Consider the following 21,118-nt stretch of genomic DNA (forward strand, 5'->3'; position numbering starts at 1 on the left):
TCAATCACCGATCTCCCCATCAATCACCGATCTCCCCATCAATCACTGATTCCCCCATCAATCACCGATCTCCCCATCAATCACCGATCTCCCCATCAATCACTGATTCCCCCATCAATCACCGATCTCCCCATCAATCACCGATCTCTCCATTAATCACCGATCTCACCATTGCAGGAAATTCTGCAATGTTATTCTGCAATAAGCATTCACTTGCATCACTAAAGTGTAATATTTGTATACAATACCAAACATGCAAAGTTTTTACCAGTTTTAAAAATAATTCTGCACTCACGGAAATGAGTTCGTAAATTACACGTCTATTTCTGTTTCGATTGGACCTTCTTCCAATTTAATGTATTGCTGATAGAAATCATTCTTTTCCCATGAAAATAGGCTGTGCTTGGTTTGCTTAAATAAAAGAAGTTGAAATGTTAACTTATTAGTCTCGCAGGCTGTGTCACTTACTCTCAGTGACAATGAGGTACCTGGGGAAATCTACTTGCCAAAAGCTGTGTAAGGTGTGAATAACAAGGAAGGCTGAGCTGCAAGTACAGAATAACCATTGGTAATTATGTGGAAACCGATGATGCGAGTTAGGAAGAAACTGCCAATCACAAATCAAGAGAGAACACTGAAAACTGATCTCCAGTGCAGATAGGTAGAATTTAAACAATCAAATGATCCATGTTGAAAGCCCCTTCATTTCTAGCTGAACCTATAGTGCGCACAATTGCTGAAAATATACATACTCATCTCTAAATAACACATGGCTTGGTTTATCCATTGGTATTGAGGGCGGTTTAATGGCACCTATAGGCTATTTTAGGCATTCTAAAAATACATGCAGTCCAAATTCCCCCCTTGTGCTGACTGTTAGAATGAATAAGAGCTAGCTAAGCTCAGAATTAAAGGAACAAATGTCTAGGGGGAATACTTTGATAAAGTAAAGTACTCACCCAGATTTTCCATCGTCTTTGATGGGTGGAGTGATGAAGAAGATGCCCAGTTATAAGTATCAGTCTGATAAGTCCCAGCACTAAAGAATGGTGCAGCTTAATCCAAGTTCAAGTAGAATTTATTATCAGGGCTAGAAATTCATTATAACCCAGGAATGGGCGGTATAATTAGAAAATTAGTGACAGACGGTAATGTTTTAGTCTGCACGCAAAATTTGTGTTTATTGTTCCTGCCGATAACTGTTAGCGGCAGTGCTGTGGGTGGGCGGGATTTGGTGTGTGGCGCTGGATTCGCCTCGCCCTGGCGATAATGCTCGAGCACCCCGTTAGCGCTATCTGCTGGCGTTAACGGGAGGCACTAAGGTACCGAATGTTTCCCCCATAGTATTCTAAAAGTGTTCTCAGAAGCATTTTCTCTTCAAATTGATTACACGAAAGGAGTTAAGCACCAACCAGAAGATGCTGAGGAATGTATGAAAATGATAAAGTATCAACATACAGTCTCCATGTATTTCTTATCTCTAGTTGTAAGGTAATAAAGCTTAGCTTGCAAAAATATCACCTCCATTTGAAATGAGGTGCCGGATGCCCTTAAAGTGACAGCAACAAACATTTTTTGAGCTAGCAATCTTGTATCCTGGCAGTTCTAAGAAGGACAGCACCTGAGAAAGAACATGTGGGGGCACCAAGGTATAGGGACTTCCCTTCCATTTTGTCATGGTTATCATGCTTTCCTCAAGCTCCTAAAGTAATTTCAGCAGAAGTCCTAGAGAACAGGGCAAAAAACTAATCAGTGTCTCTCACGAATAACTGGTACATGTGCTGCAGTGGCACTTTGCCACATAATATCCCGAACGTCCACTGATCGCTGCATAAGACTGTCATTTAGGATGTGTCTTTAAAGAGCAGCCATCACACTTACATTAATAAGGCTTTTTTTTTAGCTTTTCCCTATATTATTGAGTTCTGAACGTACATTCACTTATATATTTTATGAAGCAATTGTACATTTTAATTGCATGGTGCTGACCCTGAAATGAGCTTCCAACCACATAACCGCAGCATAACTAAGGCCGCCTATTTCCACCTCTGTAACATCGCCCGTCTCCACCCTTGCCTCAGCTCATCCGCTGCTGAAGCCCTCTAGACTTGTTACCTCTAGACTTGACTATTCCAACACGCTCCTGGCTGGCTTCTCACATTCTACCCTTCATAACCGAGAGGTGATCCTAAACTCGGCTGCCCGTGTCCTAACTTGCACCAAGTCCCGCTCACCCATCACCCCTGTGCTCGCTGACCTACATTGGCTCCCGGTTAAGCAATGCCTCGATTTCAAAATTCTCATCCTTGTTTACAAATTTCTCCATGGCCTCGCCCCTCCCTATCTCTGTAATCTCCTCCAGCCCCACCACCCCCGAGATGTCTGCGCTCTTCTAATTCTGCCCTCTTGAGCATCCTTGATTATAATCACTCAACCATTGGTGGCCGTGCCTTCTGTTGCCTGGGCCCTAATCTCTGGAGTTCCCTGCCTAAACCGCTCTGCCTCACTTTCCTCCCTGAAAACCTATCTTTTTGACCAAGCTTTAGGTCACCTGCCGTAATTTCTCTTTATATGGCTTGGTGTCAAATTCTTTGTCTCATAATACTGCTGTGAAGCGCCTTGGGATATTTCATTACATTAAGGGTGCTATATAAATGAAAGTTGTTGTTACTGCTTGCAGGAGGAATACACCGATTCTTTCAGGGTCTTTGCATAACTGTGGTTATAGTGGGACAACTTGAATTGATGGTTTGAAGTAATTTGTTTGTTCATGGTCTCTGAGGATCATTTGGGTGTGGTAACGGTGGTTGAAGGTGAGGGGGGGAGTCACTGCTTACTCATGGTCATGTTAGTTATTCTCCTTTAATAGTATAAAAGAGAGCTGATTTTATTGGGGCGGAATTTTATCCTCTGGAGTGTTCCAGGCCATGATCCGAACCTGCAGCATCCCCTATTAGCCTCCACAGTACTGAATGCTGGTGTAGGAACTTAGGGCTGGGTTTTACACTTTTGTGCTTATCGCCCAAAAATGGGCGTTATTTCCGGCGTGGGCGGTAAAAATGTGTTTTCAGATCGCCGGCTTCTCGCCCATTCTCAAAACACCTAGTCTCCATTTTTGAAATTGGACGTTACCGCGAGCGATATGAAATGGGTGGTAGCGTTAAATCTCGCTGACCTTCTGCTGTAAAGTGTCGCTGTCCTTAGCAACGGCATGGCAACGCTCGATTCCCGCGATTCAGGAGGTCAAGGATCATCATGACATGCGCAGAAGGGGAGACAGAGAGAGAGGGAGCTGAGAGGGACTGAAAGCGTGTGTGGCTGTGGTGTGTGTTTGTCTGGCTGTTGTGGGAGGCACGACAGAGATTCACCAGCAGCAAAAAGCCTACTAAGCACCAAGAACATAGTTGGCACCGAGTTTTTGTCCAACAAATAAGATATAACATGGAAGGGATGGAGGAGGCCCTGGAGCTGGTAACCAGGAACACTGGTGGCAGAGGGCTCCCAGTGGGTCCGGAGCATGGCAGTGCACCCCAAGGTGCTGCACCCCCATTGCCAACCACATGAGAGCCAGGAGCAGCATCTTGCTTCTGGCTTGGAGCACGTTCCCACCTCGGGACATCTTCTCCCGTATCCGTCCAAGTAGTGGTTCGGCCATCATCCGTCCCCCCCTCCCCCCAATGAAGCATTACCTGAGGAGCTCCTTGTCCAGGCGGCTTGGAGTCAAGAGGGGAAGGGGAAGGGGTAGAGGTGGGGAGGAGAAGCAGGGGGGAAGGGTTGGTTCTACAGAAATACTGATGATTTCAGACAACTGTTCGGTTTAAATGTTTTTTATTTCATAAAACTTTGTTGCGCATTGGCTCAGCTAGTTGCACGGTTACACACTGGTGATTCCTTAACTTCAAAGGGTATAATTACACTTAACTTCAATCAACTTAAACTTTGACTGTCACCAAGGTGATGCCCGCCATTGATGTATAAGCTGCACACCAGCAATGTGTCAGCCTTGTAAATACCACCAACGTTCTTTCAGGCAAAGCGCTCATTGATGAGCTCCTGACGTAAGGCTCTTGCAGCTATCATGCCACCATGGGCCTTTTCATGCGGTCTACAGGGGGGGGCGGGGGCATGGCTTCAGCGTCAGCCTGATTGTCTGGGCCGATGTCAGCGTCTGCCTCCTCGTCCTCCTCTTCCTCTCTGTGCTGAGGTGGACTGTCAGACTCATCAGGCAATTCTTGTCCCCTCCTGATAGCCAAGCTGTGCAGCATGGAGCACACCACCACGAATTGAGCTACCTGCTCAGGGTGGTATTGGAGCTCGCCTCCTGAGTGGTCCAGGCATCTGAAGCGCTGCTTAAGCACTCCAATGGTTTTCTCCACGATATTGCGAGTGGCTCTGTTGCTCTCATTGTATCACCTCTCGGCTTCGGTGTGGATGTCATGCAGGGGAGTCATCAGCCAGGCGGTGAAGCCATATCCTTTGTCACCAAGCATCCAGCATTGACCTTGTGGCTGATTGTTATACACGTCAGATACAGTGCTCTCATGCAGAATGTGAGCATCATGGATGCTGCCCGGAAATTTAGCATTCACTGCCGTAATAATTTGCTGGTGGTTGACAACGAGTTGGACATTCAAGGAGTGGAATCCCTTGCGGTTCCTTTAAAGCTCTGCATCCTGAAAAGGCGCCCGCATCGCGATGTGCGTACAGTTTATTGCTCCCTGCACCTTGGGAAAGTTTGCAATTCTGGAGAATCCTAGAGCCCTCTCATTCTGTGCCTCCCTAGTCATAGAGAAGCTGATCAAGACCCTCCTGCGTGCGCACAGGACTTCAGTTACCTGTCTAATGCAGCAATGTGTGGCATGCTGAGGCAGACCGCAAATGTCGCCAGCTGAGGCCTGAAAAGAATCCGATGCGTAGAACGACAGTGCCGTGGTGACTTTGACCTCGACGGACAGTGCAGTACTGATGGTGCTGGCAGGCTGCAGATCTCCCCTAATGAACTGGCATACCTCAGTGATAACCTCTTTGTGGAAGTGCAGTCTCCGAAGGCAGGTGGTGTCGGGCAAGTCGAGGTAAGACCGCTTCTCCCTGTACTTGCAGGGGGTGTAACATCTGGTCCTCCTCATCAATCTGGCAAATCTTACATTGGGCACATAATGCTGTGGAGCATACCTTTGGCCATCTTGAGTCTGCAGCATGTAATTGGTCATCAAGAGAGCGTGAGAAAGGACAGGCCCCATTGCATAGCTCTCTGTTTTCCACCGATTGGTCACAAACAATGAATGTCCCGACGAAGACACCTATTAAATTCCAATCAGTCACAGTATGGTCAAGATGTTTGTACAGATGTTCACATCAACTCCAACGACCTCCAGAGTACATCCGAATTCCCCCGAGGTTGAAGCACAGCAGCCTTTTAAAGGATGCGACATGTGATGTAGAACATGGCGTCCATAACGTTGTGATTAGTTCAGAACAGTTCCACTTTTTCTGGGCGTTTTTTTGGGCGAGCGATATTATGGGCTATATGTGTGCGAGGTGGTGAAAATGACAGTGGGCGATCTCTTGGGCGTTAGTTTCTCCAAATGTGCTCTTTATGGGCAGGCGATATTTTTGAATCTCGGCTTTAATTCCATGCAGAAAGTAATGCTAGGCGATACTATGGGCGTTGATTTTGCCCAATCTGATGATTCCGCCCCAAAAAAGTGGGCGGGCGGTATTATTTTTTCGGCGTTACACACATTGGGAAAGTAATGCTCGGCGATAAGTTTCCGAAAAATGCCCGTCAGTTTCCATTTTGTGGCTGAAGTGGGCGATGTATGGGCGTTATACGTCATTTCAGCAGTAAAATGGATGTTAAGTGGCCGTTAAGCATGTAAAAAACGAGGAAACTCTAGCCCATAGAAACAGAACTAAGCCATTCAGCCCCTCGCACCTGTTCCGCCATTCAATGAGATCATGGCTGATCTGTATCCTAATTCTGTCCACCTGCCTTGGCTCCATGTCCCTTCATACCCTTTGGTTAACAAAGATCTAGCAATCTCAGATTTAAAATTATTAATTGAGCTAGCATCGACTGCTTTTTGTGGGAGAGACTTCCACACTTCTACCACCCTTTGTGTGAAGAAGTATTTCCTAACTTCCCTCCTGAAAGGCTTGGCTCTGATTCTAAGGTTATATCCCCTTGTCCTAGACTCCACCACCAGCAAAAAATGTTTCTCTCTATCTATCCTATCAATTCATTTAAAAATCCTAAAAACCTTGATCAAATCACCCATTAACCTTGTATATTCCTGGGAATACTAGCCTAGTTTATGCAATTGCTCCTCATAATTTATCCCTTGGAGCCCTGGTAACATTCTGGTGAATCTGTCCTGCATTCCTTCCAAGGCTAAAATATCCTTTCTAAGGTGTGGTGCCCAGAACAGTACACAGTACCCCAAGTGTGGTCTAACCAGGGCTTTGTATAGCTGTAGCAAAACTTCCTCCGCTTTATATTCTAGCTCTCTGGTTATAAAGGCTAACATTCCATTAGCCTTTTTGATTATTTTTTGTATCTGCCTACGACATTTTAATGACCTATGTATACAGACCCCTTTATCTCTTTGGATCTCCCCTATTCCCAGCTCTTCACCATTTAAAAAATAGTCGGATCCATCCTTTTTTGGTCCAAATGGATGACCTCACACTTACCTGCATTGAAATCCATCTGTTACTGTTTTGCTACTCAATTAATCTATCAATGTCTCTTTGTGATTTTATGCTCCCATCTACACCACTTACTATGCTACCAATCATTGTGTCATTGTCAATCTCGGATATATGGCTCTCTATTGTGTAATCTATGTCACTAATAAATATAGTGAACAGTTGAGGTGCCAGCACAGATCCTTGTGGGACACCACTAGTTACTTCCTTCCAACGTCACAACAGACGAAGGGTCATCAACCTGAAACGTTAACTCTGTTTCTCTCTCCACAGATGCTGCCTGACCCGCTCAGTTTTTGATAACAGTTTTGACTAGTTTGCTGCCGTCAGTCTGTCTTATCCTTTTAAAGATCGTCTTACCAAAATCTAGGGGCCGAAATTGAGCCTCACCCCAAACGAGGCTCACCTACCGTTTTTGAACGTTTTTCTCCGCCCCTTTCCAAGCTCCTTGCCAGTAGCACAAGATTCTAATTTACTCCTTGTATTTATTGTTGGCAGAAACATGGAAAATTAATTATTGAATTACTCTCAGACATTAAATGAACGTAACTATTTTTTTTGACTTGTGTAAACACTGTTGTGAATTCAATACTGTCAGACCCCTGGGATTCACTGTTTTGTACATGGGAGACAGTAAAAGCAGTGTTCTTTAATCTACCCACCCACTAGGAGCACATTGATGCTTACACTCTTGGGTTATCTTGGAATTAATGTAACAGAGTTGTTATGTCCTAGGATGGTCTGATAATGACTCCACGAGGCAGTGTGTTGTACTTGAACCGTAGTGACCTTAGTCCTTTGTTGATAACTCCAGAGTGAGGATCACACCTGGTGGCTTGCCTTTTATACTAGGCCAGGCACACCTGTACAGATAACCTACAAGTCTCCCACTGCAGTGCCCTCTGGTGGCATACCTTGTGATAGTACCAACAGTAGCCATGTAGGATACATGACATCACTCTCCCCCAAGCCTTTAGTGCAAATCGCTCTGGGCTTAGCTCTATCTGGTTGACCCTTGGCAGGTCGTTTCAATCTTGGTTGAGTGGTTGCTGTTTCGTTGGCAGTGGAGTACTGGTGGTTGCCGTTTGTGTGTGTCCCTGACCACTCCATTCTCTCTTCCCCCCACATATAGATTATGCCGGAGGCTCATTGCATTCATATACATTCAAGTCCAGAAAAACAAGTTTGAATTACATTTGTGGTTCAGTTGTGAGACAAGTACATTAGACTGGTGAGATGCATTATCGATACATACAGGGATCGGTAACCGGTGCGTAAGGACAAACTAGTTCTAGAACTGCTGGATGGTGTCCAGGAAGTCTGGTGGCCGTGCGGTGCCCAGTGCTGGCAGTGAAAACCCTGTTGGCTCAAGTTGCCTGCTCTTGGGAACTGCTGACTCGCTAGCCTGGGCGTTGTTTGGTTTGGGATCCTGGCTGGTCCCGGTCCCCTTTGGGAAAACTGTTGCGGGTGACCCTTCATTCCCGGGTATAGCCTTGGTGGCGATAGGGTCTGGGGGCTGCGCCTTAGCACAGTTTGCTCTTTCAGGCTCGTGGTGGTTGGTGCCATTGGGTGCCTGAGAGGTGGAGCCGATCAGGGGCAGGGTATCGATACCGGTGCCGTTGCCCTCCTAAGATCGCTTGCTCTGCAGCTCGTGTGTATTGGCTGCTTGTGGCCACACTCCATGGTGCATAACTGTGGTCCCTGGGATGCAGGCCACAGCGTTGGGTAGCTCGCTGGACCTGTGTGCTCCCGATGGGTGTTTGCCCGCTGCATTAGCAGTATGCAGTTGAAATCCTACATCGCACAACATTTCATTACTTATTGTGGATACCCGGTAGCTCCGATCGTGATCACTTGACTTTTCCTTGTTTGTTGCATGTACACAATTCTGATCATCACTTACACATTTTACGTGACCGCAATCGCGCAACTTTTCCTTGCTTATTGCATGTACACAACTCTGATTATCAGTTACACATTTTGGGCCCAATATTCGGCATCTGGTGAAAACGGCGCACCTCCGAGACTTACGTGACCTGCCTGGGCTCGAAGGTGCGCCGGAATATTCTGCAGCAATTCTCCAGTCCTCCTGGACCATGGCGTGGAGTGGCATGGCGCAGCGTAGTCTCCCTGGGGAGCCTCTTCCCCACAACCCCCACAACCCCCACAACCCCCCCCCCACACACACACACACCCACCCCCTCCCACCCACACACACACACACCCACCCCCCTCCCACCCACACACCCACCCCCCTCCCACCCACACACCCACCCCCCTCCCACCCACACACACACACACACCCCCACCACACACCCACCCCCCCACACACACCCCCCCCCCACACACACACCCCCCACCACACACCCACCCCCCCCCCACACACACACACACCACACCCCCTCCACTCCCACCCCCCCCCCACTCCCACACCCCCCTCACTCCCACACCCCCCCCCACTCCCACACATACACACACACACCCCCACCCCGCACCCCTCACTATCAGATACAGAGAGAGAGAGGCACTACAGAGAGAGACACTGACAGAGACACCTTCCCTTCACATAAAGGTAGGACTTCTATTTTTTATTGATTGATTACTTATTACTTTGGTCTTGGTGCTTTAGGTGCAGGGTTCCTTCTATTTTTTATTAATTAATTGCTTATTACTTTTTGTGCTTCGTTTAGTGCTTGGTGCTTTAAATGTACTGCTTTGTTTAGTGCTTAGTGCTTTAAATGTACTTTGCTTCTTTAATATTGTTACGCAGGTATTTATGGAAAATTCTCTAACTTCCCTTACCTCCTGCTGTTGTGATGTTGATGTGTCCTTTGTGTTTAATGCTTCCCACCAGCCGTCTCTGGCTGTGCCTGCACTAAACTTAACTCTAGGTAAGGTTTTTCAGAACTTACAAAAGTGGACACTTACTCCATTCTAAGTTAGTTTGTAGTAAGTTTTCACTGTCGAAACTTGCAAAACAGGCCTGAGTGGCTGGACACACCCCCTTTTGAAAAAAAGTACCTTATCTAAAGCCAACCTAAACTAACTCACTAGAACTGGAGCAAACTAATATCCGAGAATTGCAATTGCTAACATACTCCAAACTAAACTAGTTGCTCCAAAAAACTAGGAGCAACTCCACCCGAAACTTGGGCCCAATATCTCTAACTCGCTGTTGCTATTACATTGTTTGAGTGTGTGGAACTGTCCCTTTAATTGTAGTGGGTTGCAGGCCTCCTTTAAGAGAGCATTGCTATCTTTACCCCAATCCTCTTCTCCGTTTGGTGCCACGTGTTGCTCCATCAGCGCTGCACCTCGTGGTCTGGCTGCAGCCATCTTTTTCTTCAGCGCATCACCTCGTGGTTCGGGCACCATGTTTCCTTCATCCATGATGTCGACTGCGGTGATCCTCTTCTTTCTGGGTTCTGCCATCGAAGCTGGGAAGTCACTTCTGGATCCCATTTTCTTCCTCCGGAGTCCTGCCACTGGAGCCTGGAAGGTGCGTTCGGGTCGTCACAGCTGGATCATCTCCACACAGTCGTGCTGAGCGGTCTGTGCCTCAGGTGCTGTGCTGGTCTGCTCTCTGGTGCCGGATCCAACCTCAGGTGAGGGCTTGCTTTGCCTCTGAGCGCAGAGGACGTCGATTGCTGGAGGGGTGAAGTCTTCCCACTTCCAATGGATCTTCTCCATCCACCTTCTTTCGAGTAGCGTTGGTCCATCACCTGCAACAATCCACAGAGGTAACTTGAGCACCACGCCATCATGGAGTACCTTTACATCTGCATTACCAGCGACTGGGATAAGTTCATTGGTGTAGGTGCGCAGCTTTGCCTGAACCGGGACCAACTTGGGTCATTCAGCTTGATTGTCCCACAGCCTCTCAAAGGCTTCTTTGATTCATCACTGACTGGCTCGCCCCCGTGTCCACTTCCATGAAGACTGGAACGCCATCTATCTCGACTTCCATCCTCAACAGGGAACACTCGGTGGTGCAGGTAAACATGCTATGTACCTCATCGTGGGGCTGGGCTGCCTCTCTGCCTATCATTTCATAATCCGCGCTGGATTCATGGCCATCTGCAGACTCTTCAGCGACACAGTGAGTCATATTTCTCTTACACATTCGCTGGAGGTGGCCCTTTGTGCTGCAGCCTTTGCATACATAGTCTTTAAAACGGCACTGGTGAGCCCTGTCATTCCCTCCACTACGCCAGCATGAGGCTACTCAGTTAGCCCCCCTTGGCGGACTCTGAGTTAAGGGACTCGGTGACCTGTTCTCTCTTCCCTGAGAGGGTTCACGTTCTACAGTCCAGCCTCTAAAAGACGCCATTCTGTGTACAGTACCTGCCGGGTTTGAGTCCTGAGGGTGAGTCATCTGCCTAGAACACAGGTCGAGCTCATGAATGCCTGGCTCACAGAGATGGCCTTCTGCAGTGTGACTGTGGTATCTGCTGACAGTACCTTATGAAGAAGGCCCTCATGGCCGATTCCAATGACAAAAATGTCCCACAGTGCTTCGGTGAGATGGTCACTGAAATCACACGGTGCTGCCAGCCTCCTGAGGTCTGCAGCATATTTCGCGATTTCCTGGCCTTCGGGCCGTCGGTGGGTGTAGAACCGGTGTCTGGCTGTGAGGATGCTCTCCTTGGGCTTGAGTTGCTGATGGATCAGGGTTACGAGCTCCTCGTACATCTTGGTCGTTGTCTTCGCTGGTGCCAGAAAGTCCCTGAGTAGGCCATAGACGGTGGGCCCACAACTGGTTAGCAGGATAGCTCTGCGCTTGCCAGCCAGTGTGACCGGGTTGTCTCCTGCCAGGTCGTTTGCTGTGAAGAAATGTTCGAGCCTCTCCACAAAGGCGTCCCAATCATCACCATCGGCAAACTGCTGCAACGTGTGAAAGTCCATAATCTCATTGCCAATTGTTATGTCCTAGGATGCTCTGATAATGACTCCACGAAGCAGTGTGTTTTACTTGAACTGTAGTGACCTTAGTCCTTTATTTGTTAACTCCAGAGTGAGGATCACACCTGGTGGCCTGCCTTTTATACTAGGCCAGGCACACCTGTACAGGTAACCTACAAGTCTCCCACTGCTGTGCCCTCTGGTGGCACACCTTGAGATAGTACCAACAATAGCCATGTAGGATACATGACAAGAGTGGTACTGACTTGTACTACTATTGAACCAACACATTTCCATTCATTCTGATCGTATCAAGATTACACAAATGCTATGCAAATGTAAAATCCTACCATGCAGCTGCTGTTGAATGAAGGAGTATTGCAAAAAGGGTCAACACCACCTGTATGTTTTTCTGCTTATTTCTGCAAGGATGCAGCAGAAGAACATTTTTTAATTTATTCATTCCTGGGATGTGGGCGTTGCTGGCAAGGCCCATTTATTGCCCATCCCTCGTTGCCCTTGAGAAGGTGGTGGTGAGCTGCCTTCTTAAACTGCTGCAGTCCATATGGTAAAGGTACTCCCACAGCTCTATCAGGGAGAGAATTCCAGGATTTTGACCCAACGACGATGAAGGAATGGTGATATATTTCCAAGTGGAGAGACGTGAGTCCGGGGGCAGCGAGAGGCCTACAAAAGGCCGCGAGAGGCGTCGGGAGGTGCGTGGAGAGACGTGAGTCCGGGATCGGCGAGAGGCCTACAAAAGGCCGCGAGAGGCATCGGGAGGTGCGTGGAGAGACGTGAATCCAGGGTCGGCAAAAGGCCGCGAGAGGCATCGGGAGGTGCGTGGAGAGACGTGAGTCCGGGATCGGCGAGAGGCCTACAAAAGGCCGTGAGAGGCATCGGGAGGTGTGTGGAGAGACGTGAGTCCAGGGTCGGCAAAAGGCCGCGAGAGGCATCGGGAGGTGCGTGGAGAGACGTGAGTCCGGGATCGGCGAGAGGCCTACAAAAGGCCGTGAGAGGCATCGGGAGGTGCGTGGAGAGACGTGAGTCCAGGGTCGGCAAAAGGCCGCGAGAGGCATCGGGAGGTGCGTGGAGAGACGTGAGTCCGGGATCGGCGAGAGGCCTACAAAAGGCCGTGAGAGGCATCGGGAGGTGCGTCGGAGAGACGTGAGTCCGGGGTCGGCAAAAGGCCGCGAGAGGCGTCGGGAGGTGCGTGGAGAGACGTGAGTCCGGGGTCAGCGAGAGGCCTACAAAAGGCCGTGAGAGGTGTCGGGAGGTGCGTGGAGAGACGTGAGTCCGGGGTCAGCGAGAGGCCTACAAAAGGCCGTGAGAGGTGTCGGGAGGTGCGTGGAGAGTGTGAGTCCGGGATCAGCGAGAGGCCTACAAAAGGCCGCGAGAGGCGTCGCGAGGTGCGTGGAGAGTGTGAGTCCGGGGTCGGCGAGAGGCCTACAAAAGGCCGCGAGAGGCGTCGCGACGTGCGTGGAGAGACGTGAGTCCGGGGTTGGCAAAAGGCCGCAAGAGGCGTCGGGAGGTGCGTGGAGAGTGTGAGTCCGGGGTCGGCGAGAGGCCTACAAAAGGCCGCGAGAGGCGTCGGGAGGTGCGTCGGAGAGACGTGAGTCCGGGGTCAGCGAGAGGCCTACAAAAGGCCGTGAGAGGTGTCGGGAGGTGCGTGGAGAGTGTGAGTCCGGGGTTGGCGAGAGGCCTACAAAAGGCCACGAGAGCCATCGGGAGGTGCGTCGGAGAGACGTGAGTCCGGGGTCAGCGAGAGGCCTACAAAAGGCCGTGAGAGGTGTCGGGAGGTGCGTGGAGAGTGTGAGTCCGGGGTTGGCGAGAGGCCTACAAAAGGCCGCGAGAGGCGTCGGGAGGTGCGTGGAGAGACGTGAGTCCGGGGTCAGCGAGAGGCGGAGCTTGTGCAGCTACAGGGAGAAGGCAAAGAAGAAGTAGAAAGAAACAGAAAGGTGACGTCACAGCCAAGGGGGTAACTGATTGGCTGGTGATTGGTGAGTAGCTTTCCTTTTTCTTTCTTTTTTATATCAGTCAGTAACTTTTAACATTGTTGTTGCCAATTTAAGTGTATCTAAGGGTTAAGTCATGGCAGGGGAGCTCGGTCACGTGATATGCTCCTCCTGTACCATGTGGGAACTCAGGGACACTTCCGGTGTCCCTGACGATTACATGTGCGTGAAGTGTATCCGCCTCCAGCTCCTGACTGACCGCGTTGCGAAATTGGAGCTGAGGGTGGATTCACTCTGGAGCATCCACGATGCTGAGAACGACGTGAGTAGCACGTGCAGCGAGTTGGTCTCACCGCAGGAGAAGGGTCCACAGCCAGCTAGGGAATGGAAGACCAGCAGGAAGAGTAGTGCAAGGAAGGTAGTGCAGGGGTCCCCTGTGGTCATCTCCCTACAAAACAGATACACTGCTTTGAGTACTGTTGAGGGGGATGACTCATCAGGGGAGGGCAGCAGCAGCCAAGTTCATGGCACCATGGCTGGCTCTGTTGCACAGGAGGGCAGGAAAAAGAGTGGGAGAGCGATAGTGATAGGGGATTCAATTGTGAGGGGAATAGATAGGCGTTTCTGCGGCCGCAACCGAGACTCCAGGATGGTATGTTGCCTCCCTGGTGCAAGGGTCAAGGATGTCTCGGAGCAGGTGCAGGACATTCTAAAAAGGGAGGGAGAACAGCCAGTTGTCGTGGTGCACATTGGTACCAACGACATAGGTAAAAAAAGGCATGAGGTCCTACGAAACGAATTTAAGGAGCTAGGAGCTAAATTAAAAAGTAGGACCTCAAAAGTAGTAATCTCGGGTTTGCTACCAGTGCCACGTGCTAGTCAGAGTAGGAATTGCAGGATAGCGCAGATGAATACGTGGCTTGAGCAGTGGTGCAGCAGGGAGGGATTCAAATTCCTGGGGCATTGGAACCGGTTCTGGGGGAGGTGGAACCAGTACAAACCGGACGGTCTGCACTTGGGCAGGACCAGAACCAATGTCCTCGGGGGAGTGTTTGCTAGTGCTGCTGGGGAAGAGTTAAACTAATATGGCAGGGGGATGGGAACCAATGCAGGGAGACAGAAGGAAATAAAATGGAGACAAAAACAAAAGACAGAAAGGAGATGAGGAAAAGTGGAGGGCAGAGAAACCCAAGAAAAAGAACAAAAAGGGCCACTGTACAGCAAAATTCTAAAAGGACATAGGGTGTTAAAAAAACAAGCCTGAAGGCTTTGTGTCTTAATGCAAGGAGTATCCGTAATAAAGTGGATGAATTAACTGTGCAAATAGATGTTAACAAATATGATGTGATTGGGATTACGGAAACGTGGCTCCAGGATGATCAGGGCTGGGAACTCAACATCCAGGGGTATTCAACATTTAGGAAAGATAGAATAAAAGGAAAAGGAGGTGGGGTAGCATTGCAGGTTAAAGAGGAGATTAATGCAATAGTTAGGAAAGACATTAGCTTGGATGATGTGGAATCTATATGGGTAGAGCTGCAGAACACCAAAGGGCAAAAAACGTTAGTGGGAGTTGTGTACAGACCTCCAAACAGTAGTAGTGATGTTGGGGAGGGCATCAAACAGGAAATTAGGGGTGCATGCAATAAAGGTGCAGCAGTTATAATGGGTGACTTTAATATGCACATCGATTGGGCTAGCCAAACTGGAAGCAATACGGTGGAGGAGGATTTCCTAGAGTGCATAAGGGATGGTTTTCTAGACCAATATGTCGAGGAACCAACTAGTGGGGAGGCCATCTTAGACTGGGTGTTGTGTAATGAGAGAGGATTAATTAGCAATCTCATGCGAGGCCCCTTGGAGAAGAGTGACCATAATATGGTGGAATTCTGCATTAGGATGGAGAATGAAACAGTTAATTCAGAGACCATGGTCCAGAACTGAAAGAAGGGTAACTTTGAAGGTATGAGGCGTGAATTGGCTGGGATAGATTGGCGAATGATACTTAAGGGGTTGATTGTGGATGGGCAATGGCAGACATTTAAAGACTACAACAATTGTACATTCCTGTCTGGCGTAAAAATAAAAAAGGGAAGGTGGCTCAACCGTGGCTATCAAGGGAAATCAGGGATAGTATTAAAGCCAAGGAAGTGGCATACAAATTGGCCAGAAATAGCAGCGAACCCGGGGACTGGGAGAAATTTAGAACTCAGCAGAGGAGGACAAAGGGTTTGATTAGGGCAGGGAAAATGGAGTACGAGAAGAAGCTTGCAGGGAACATTAAGACGGATTGCAAAAGTTTCTATAGATATGTAAAGAGAAAAAGGTTAGTAAAGACAAACGTAGGTCCCCTGCAGTCAGAATCAGGGGAAGTCATAACGGGGAACAAAGAAATGGCAGACCAATTGAACAAATACTTTGGTTCGGTATTCACTAAGGAGGACACAAACAACCTTCCGGATATAAAAGGGGTCAGAGGGTCTAGTAAGGTGGAGGAACTGAGGGAAATCTTTATTAGTCGGGAAATTGTGTTGAGGAAATTGATGGGATTGAAGGCCGATAAATCCCCAGGGCCTGATGGACTGCATCCCAGAGTACTTAAGGAGGTGGCCTTGGAAATAGCGGATGCATTGACAGTCATTTTCCAACATTCCATTGACCCTGGATCAGTTCCTATGGAGTGGAGGGTAGCCAATGTAACCCCACTTTTTAAAAAAGGAGGGAGAGAGAAAACAGGGAATTATAGACCGGTCAGCCTGACCTCAGTAGTGGGTAAAATGATGGAATCAATTATTAAGGATGCCATAGCAGCGCATTTGGAAAGAGGTGACATGATAGGTCCAAGTCAGCATGGATTTGTGAAAGGGAAATCATGCTTGACAAAACTTCTGGAATTTTTTGAGGATATTTCCAGTAGAGTGGAGAAGGGAGAACCAGTTGATGTGGTATATTTGAACTTTCAGAAGGCTTTCGACAAGGTCCCACACAAGAGATTAATGTGCAAAGTTAAAGCACATGGGATTGGGGGTAGTGTGCTGACGTGGATTGAGAACTGGTTGGCAGACAGGAAGCAAAGAGTAGGAGTAAATGGGTACTTTTCAGAATGGCAGGCGGTGACTAGTGGGGTACCGCAAGGTTCTGTGCTGGGGCCCCAGCTGTTTACACTGTACATTAATGATTTAGATGAGGGGATTAAATGTAGTATCTCCAAATTTGCGGATGACACTAAGTTGAGTGGCAGTGTGAGCTGCGAGGAGGATGCTATGAGGCTGCAGAGTGACTTGGATAGGTTAGGTGAGTGGGCAAATGCATGGCAGATGAAGTGTAATGTGGATAAATCTGAGGTTATCCACTTTGGTGGTAAAAACAGAGAGACAGACTATTATCTGAATGGTGACAGATTAGGAAAAGGGGAGATGCAACGAGACCTGGGTGTCATGGTACATCAGTCATTGAAGGTTGGCATGCAGGTATAGCAGGCGGTTAAGAAAGCAAATGGCATGTTGGCCTTCATAGCGAGGGGATTTGAGTACAAGGGCAGGGAGGTGTTGCTACAGTTGTACAGGGCCTTGGTAAGGCCACACCTGGAGTATTGTGTACAGTTTTGGTCTCCTAACTTGAGGAAGGACATTCTTGCTATTGAGGGAGTGCAGCGAAGGTTCACCAGACTGATTCCCGGGATGGTGGGACTGACCTATCAAGAAAGACTGGATCAACTGGGCTTGTATTCACTGGAGTTCAGAAGAATGAGAGGGGACCTCATAGAAACGTTTAAAATTCTGACGGGGTTAGACAGGTTAGATGCAGGAAGAATGTTCCCAATGTTGGGGAAGTCCAGAACCAGTCTAAGGCTAAGAGGTAAGCCATTTAGGACCGAGATGAGGAGAAACTTCTTCACCCAGAGAGTGGTGAACCTGTGGAATTCTCTACCACAGAAAGTTGCTGAGGCCAATTCACTAACTATATTCTAAAGGGAGTTAGATGAAGTCCTTACTACTAGGGGGATCAAGGGTTATGGCGAGAAAGCAGGAAGCGGGTACTGAAGTTGCATGTTCAGCCATGAGCTCATTGAATGGCGGTGCAGGCTAGAAGGGCCAAATGGCCTACTCCTGCACCTATTTTCTATGTTTCCATGTTTCTATGTTTCTAAGTCAGGATGGTGTGTGACATGGAAGGGAACTTGCAGGTGATGGTGTTCCCATGCGCCTGCTGCCCTTGTCCTTCGAGGTGGTGGAGGTCACGGGTTTGGGAGGCTCTGTCGAAGAAACCTTAGCAAGTGGCTGCAGTACATTCTGTAGATGGTACACACTGCAGCTACGGTGTGCCGGTGGTGGAGGGAGTGAATGTTTAGGTGGTCCACACTGTTATATATGTAAACTTGTATTTACTCTGTACAGCCACCAGAGGGCTCATCCCCTGGAGTCCCAAGGGATCCCACAATCCCTTGGGAGCACAGGTATTTAAGGAGTCTTCTCAGGTTGGAGAGGCACTCTGGAGACCTGCACTAAAAGACTAAGGTCACACTTTACTTTGAGCTCACAGTGTTCAGTCCGACTCTTTCTCCATACACAACACACACCTTGTATGAAAGACTACACATAAGGTGCCTGAACTTATCATGGCACTTTTCCTGATGTCACTGAATTCTTTCCCCCATTTGCTCCTAAGTACAATGGACCTGGGAGACTGCATTCATTCACTGAGTGACTTCCATCTATGTAGCTCACACCTAGAATTTTAAGGTAGGTGCCCTTTGGCATCAAATAGGACTCATCTTCTTTGCTGCATTTCTTAATACTTCCAAATTGGTTGCTTTCATCAGCTCAACAGTTGCAGGCAGCTCCTTTTCAAGGGTGCGTAGCTGCACTTTAACCCCTGCTGGCTCCTCCATCTTTTTGACTTGGAGCCAACCAGCTTCCTGACTCCTTGCCCACATTTTCCTTGCATGGGGAATCTGTTCAAGTGACTGGGAGGGGCTTGTCTTGCAATATTTGGTGTGGCCAGCCCTCAATGGTGAGCGTAGTCCCAATGTTGTCGGAAAATCAGAGCTATGGGTTGTATAATTGTTCTTGACATTAAAATGTCTGGAGGTCACCTTTCTTGTATTTTCTCGTAATGCCTTTTCAATGCTTAGCAAATGTTTTTAAATGGAAAGGCTATTAAGGCTTCTAAGGGCCAATGCTACAAAATTGATGCCAAATCATAGGCACTGCAAACCCAAATTCTGTGGGTGAGGCTCCCCATCTTGTACAAAGGTCCTGACTGCAGCATCCACGGAGGTGACCACCCGCACTATGGTGGACAGCAGAATGCTAATGCCTTGCACGAGAACACCACACAAGCTGGAAGCAAGCCCTTCTGTACTCTCAGACATAGTGGGGTAAATTTAGCCTAAAAAACTGGTGTGTTGGGGTCGTGTGGGAAATTAAAGTGTTAAAAATGTGAATCCCAACCAGAATCCGTCTCCAACCCACCCACTTCCGGTTTTAATGGAGGTGGATGGGGGGCGGGCAGCCAGGAGGCGGGTCGTCCGTTAAATAATAGGCCGAAAATTGTGGTCAGAGACTTCCTTCGTACGAACACCTCTGACCTGAAAAAATCTACGAAACTACCTGTTGGTCCCAGTGGAACGTAGGATTCTGGTCTGAGGCCTTCATTCGCTGGGTCTCCATAATCGTCGTGGTCTGCTGCATGCTGCACAACCTGGCCATCATGAGGGGACAGCCGCTGGAGGTCAAGCCAGCAGTATCACCTGAAGAGGAGGAGGAGAAGGAGGAGGATCACCGTCGCCCCAGAGCTAGGAGGCGGCGACCCATCGCCACTCAGGAAGGACCAGGTACAGACTGGTCAACACCCTCCTGGGAGGGTGCATCCTCACGTATATAGAGGTGCCTGACACCTCTCCTGCAATCTCCCTCCATGCATTATGTACTGGCGGTCTGCCAGGTCTCCCCACGTCAGGAAACATTATTCTTCTGTCCTCCACACCGTCCATCAGTGTCTCCAGCTCCATATCAGTGAACCTGTTGGCTCTCCTTGCACCTCTTACACCAGCCATCCTTCCAAACTCCTTCCCCCCTCGGGGCCTTGCTGCAAACCCTGGCTTTAAAAAGGCCAGGGAGCAGCTGGCTTGTTAGAAACCCTTACCTGCATGCTGAATTTCTCAGTGGTGATAACGCTCAAATTAAGACAGCCACACTGCTGAAAATTCCACTGTGGAAAGGTTCATTAGTACTGGAACCCATTTGTTCACTTTTGGAGCTGAATATGGCGAGGCCCAGCCACAAAAACATTTCGGTGCTAATGGCCACAAAAAGGTGGGGGGGGGGGGGGGTGGGCACCAGCTTTCCAGCGGTACTGAATTTCGGGGCCAGCATCTCTTCCCTCCAGCAGAGCTAAGATCAAGCTTGCTCTCCAGCGAGCCATTTCCTTACAAAGTCTTGCCAGCACAGAAACAGGCCATTCGGCCCAGCAGGTCCATGCCGATTTTTATGCTTCACTTGAGCCTAGGCTCGGCCTAGGCTGTCCTTTCCATTAGCTCTTGCATAAGCTGACTAGTTCCTGCTCACGTGCTCTGTGATTCACTCTGTGCACACCCCTCTAACTGGCTATCTTTTTTCCACCTGGTTTCTGTGGTCGTGCTTTGGAGGGTTGAAGTGAATACCAGTGTTTCTGTTGAAGGGTTTATCTCCCCGAGTCTTATTCTGCAGGGTCCAAGTCATTAGACAGAAAGAAAGAAAGACTTGCATTTATATAGTGCCCTTCATGACCACCGGACGTCTCAAAGCTACTCACAGCCAATGAAATACATTTGGAGTGTAGTCACTGTTGTAATGTGGGAAACACGGTAGCCAATTTGTGCACAGCAAGCTCCCACAAACAGCAATGTGATAATAACCAGATAATCTGTTTTTGTTATTTTGATTGAGGGATAAATATTGGCCAGGACACCAGGGATAACTCCCCAGCTCTTCTTTGAAATAGTGCCATGAGATCTTTTACGTCCACCTGAGAGAGCAGACAGGGCCTTGGTTTAACGTCTCATCCGAAAGACAGTACCTCTGACAGTGCAGCACTCTCTCAGCACTGCACTGGAAAGTCAACCTAGATTTATGTGCTCAAGTCCCTGGAGTGGGACTTGAACCCCCAACCTTCTGACTTGGAAGCGAGAGTGCTGTCCACTGAGCCACAGCTGACGCTAAATGGACCTAGAAAAAGGGGAGAAGGATAAGGGTCAGCATGGTACAGAAAAGTTAGGCAGTAGTAGATGAGTGGCAATACTATGTAGCACTAGATTGCCATACTGCCCGTATGTGTGAGGCAAGTGGAAAGTAAGATTAATAGCCAGGCACCATCTTCCAGTTTGCCATCGCTGACACTTCTCAAGTTGCATCCTCCATCTGATTGAGGACCTGGTTGGAGGCTGGTCCTCCACTGTTTCTGGTCATCTTCCTTGTGTTGTGAGCCAGCTTGTCCTGCAAGAAGTGTGGGACTGAGTTAGCGTGTGGTTATTGTACAGTGTGCATGCTGAGAGGGGGAGCAACAAATTGTAA

The sequence above is a fragment of the Pristiophorus japonicus genome, chromosome 1 (assembly GCF_044704955.1).
Source record: "Pristiophorus japonicus isolate sPriJap1 chromosome 1, sPriJap1.hap1, whole genome shotgun sequence".
Classification (NCBI taxonomy): domain Eukaryota; kingdom Metazoa; phylum Chordata; class Chondrichthyes; family Pristiophoridae; genus Pristiophorus; species Pristiophorus japonicus.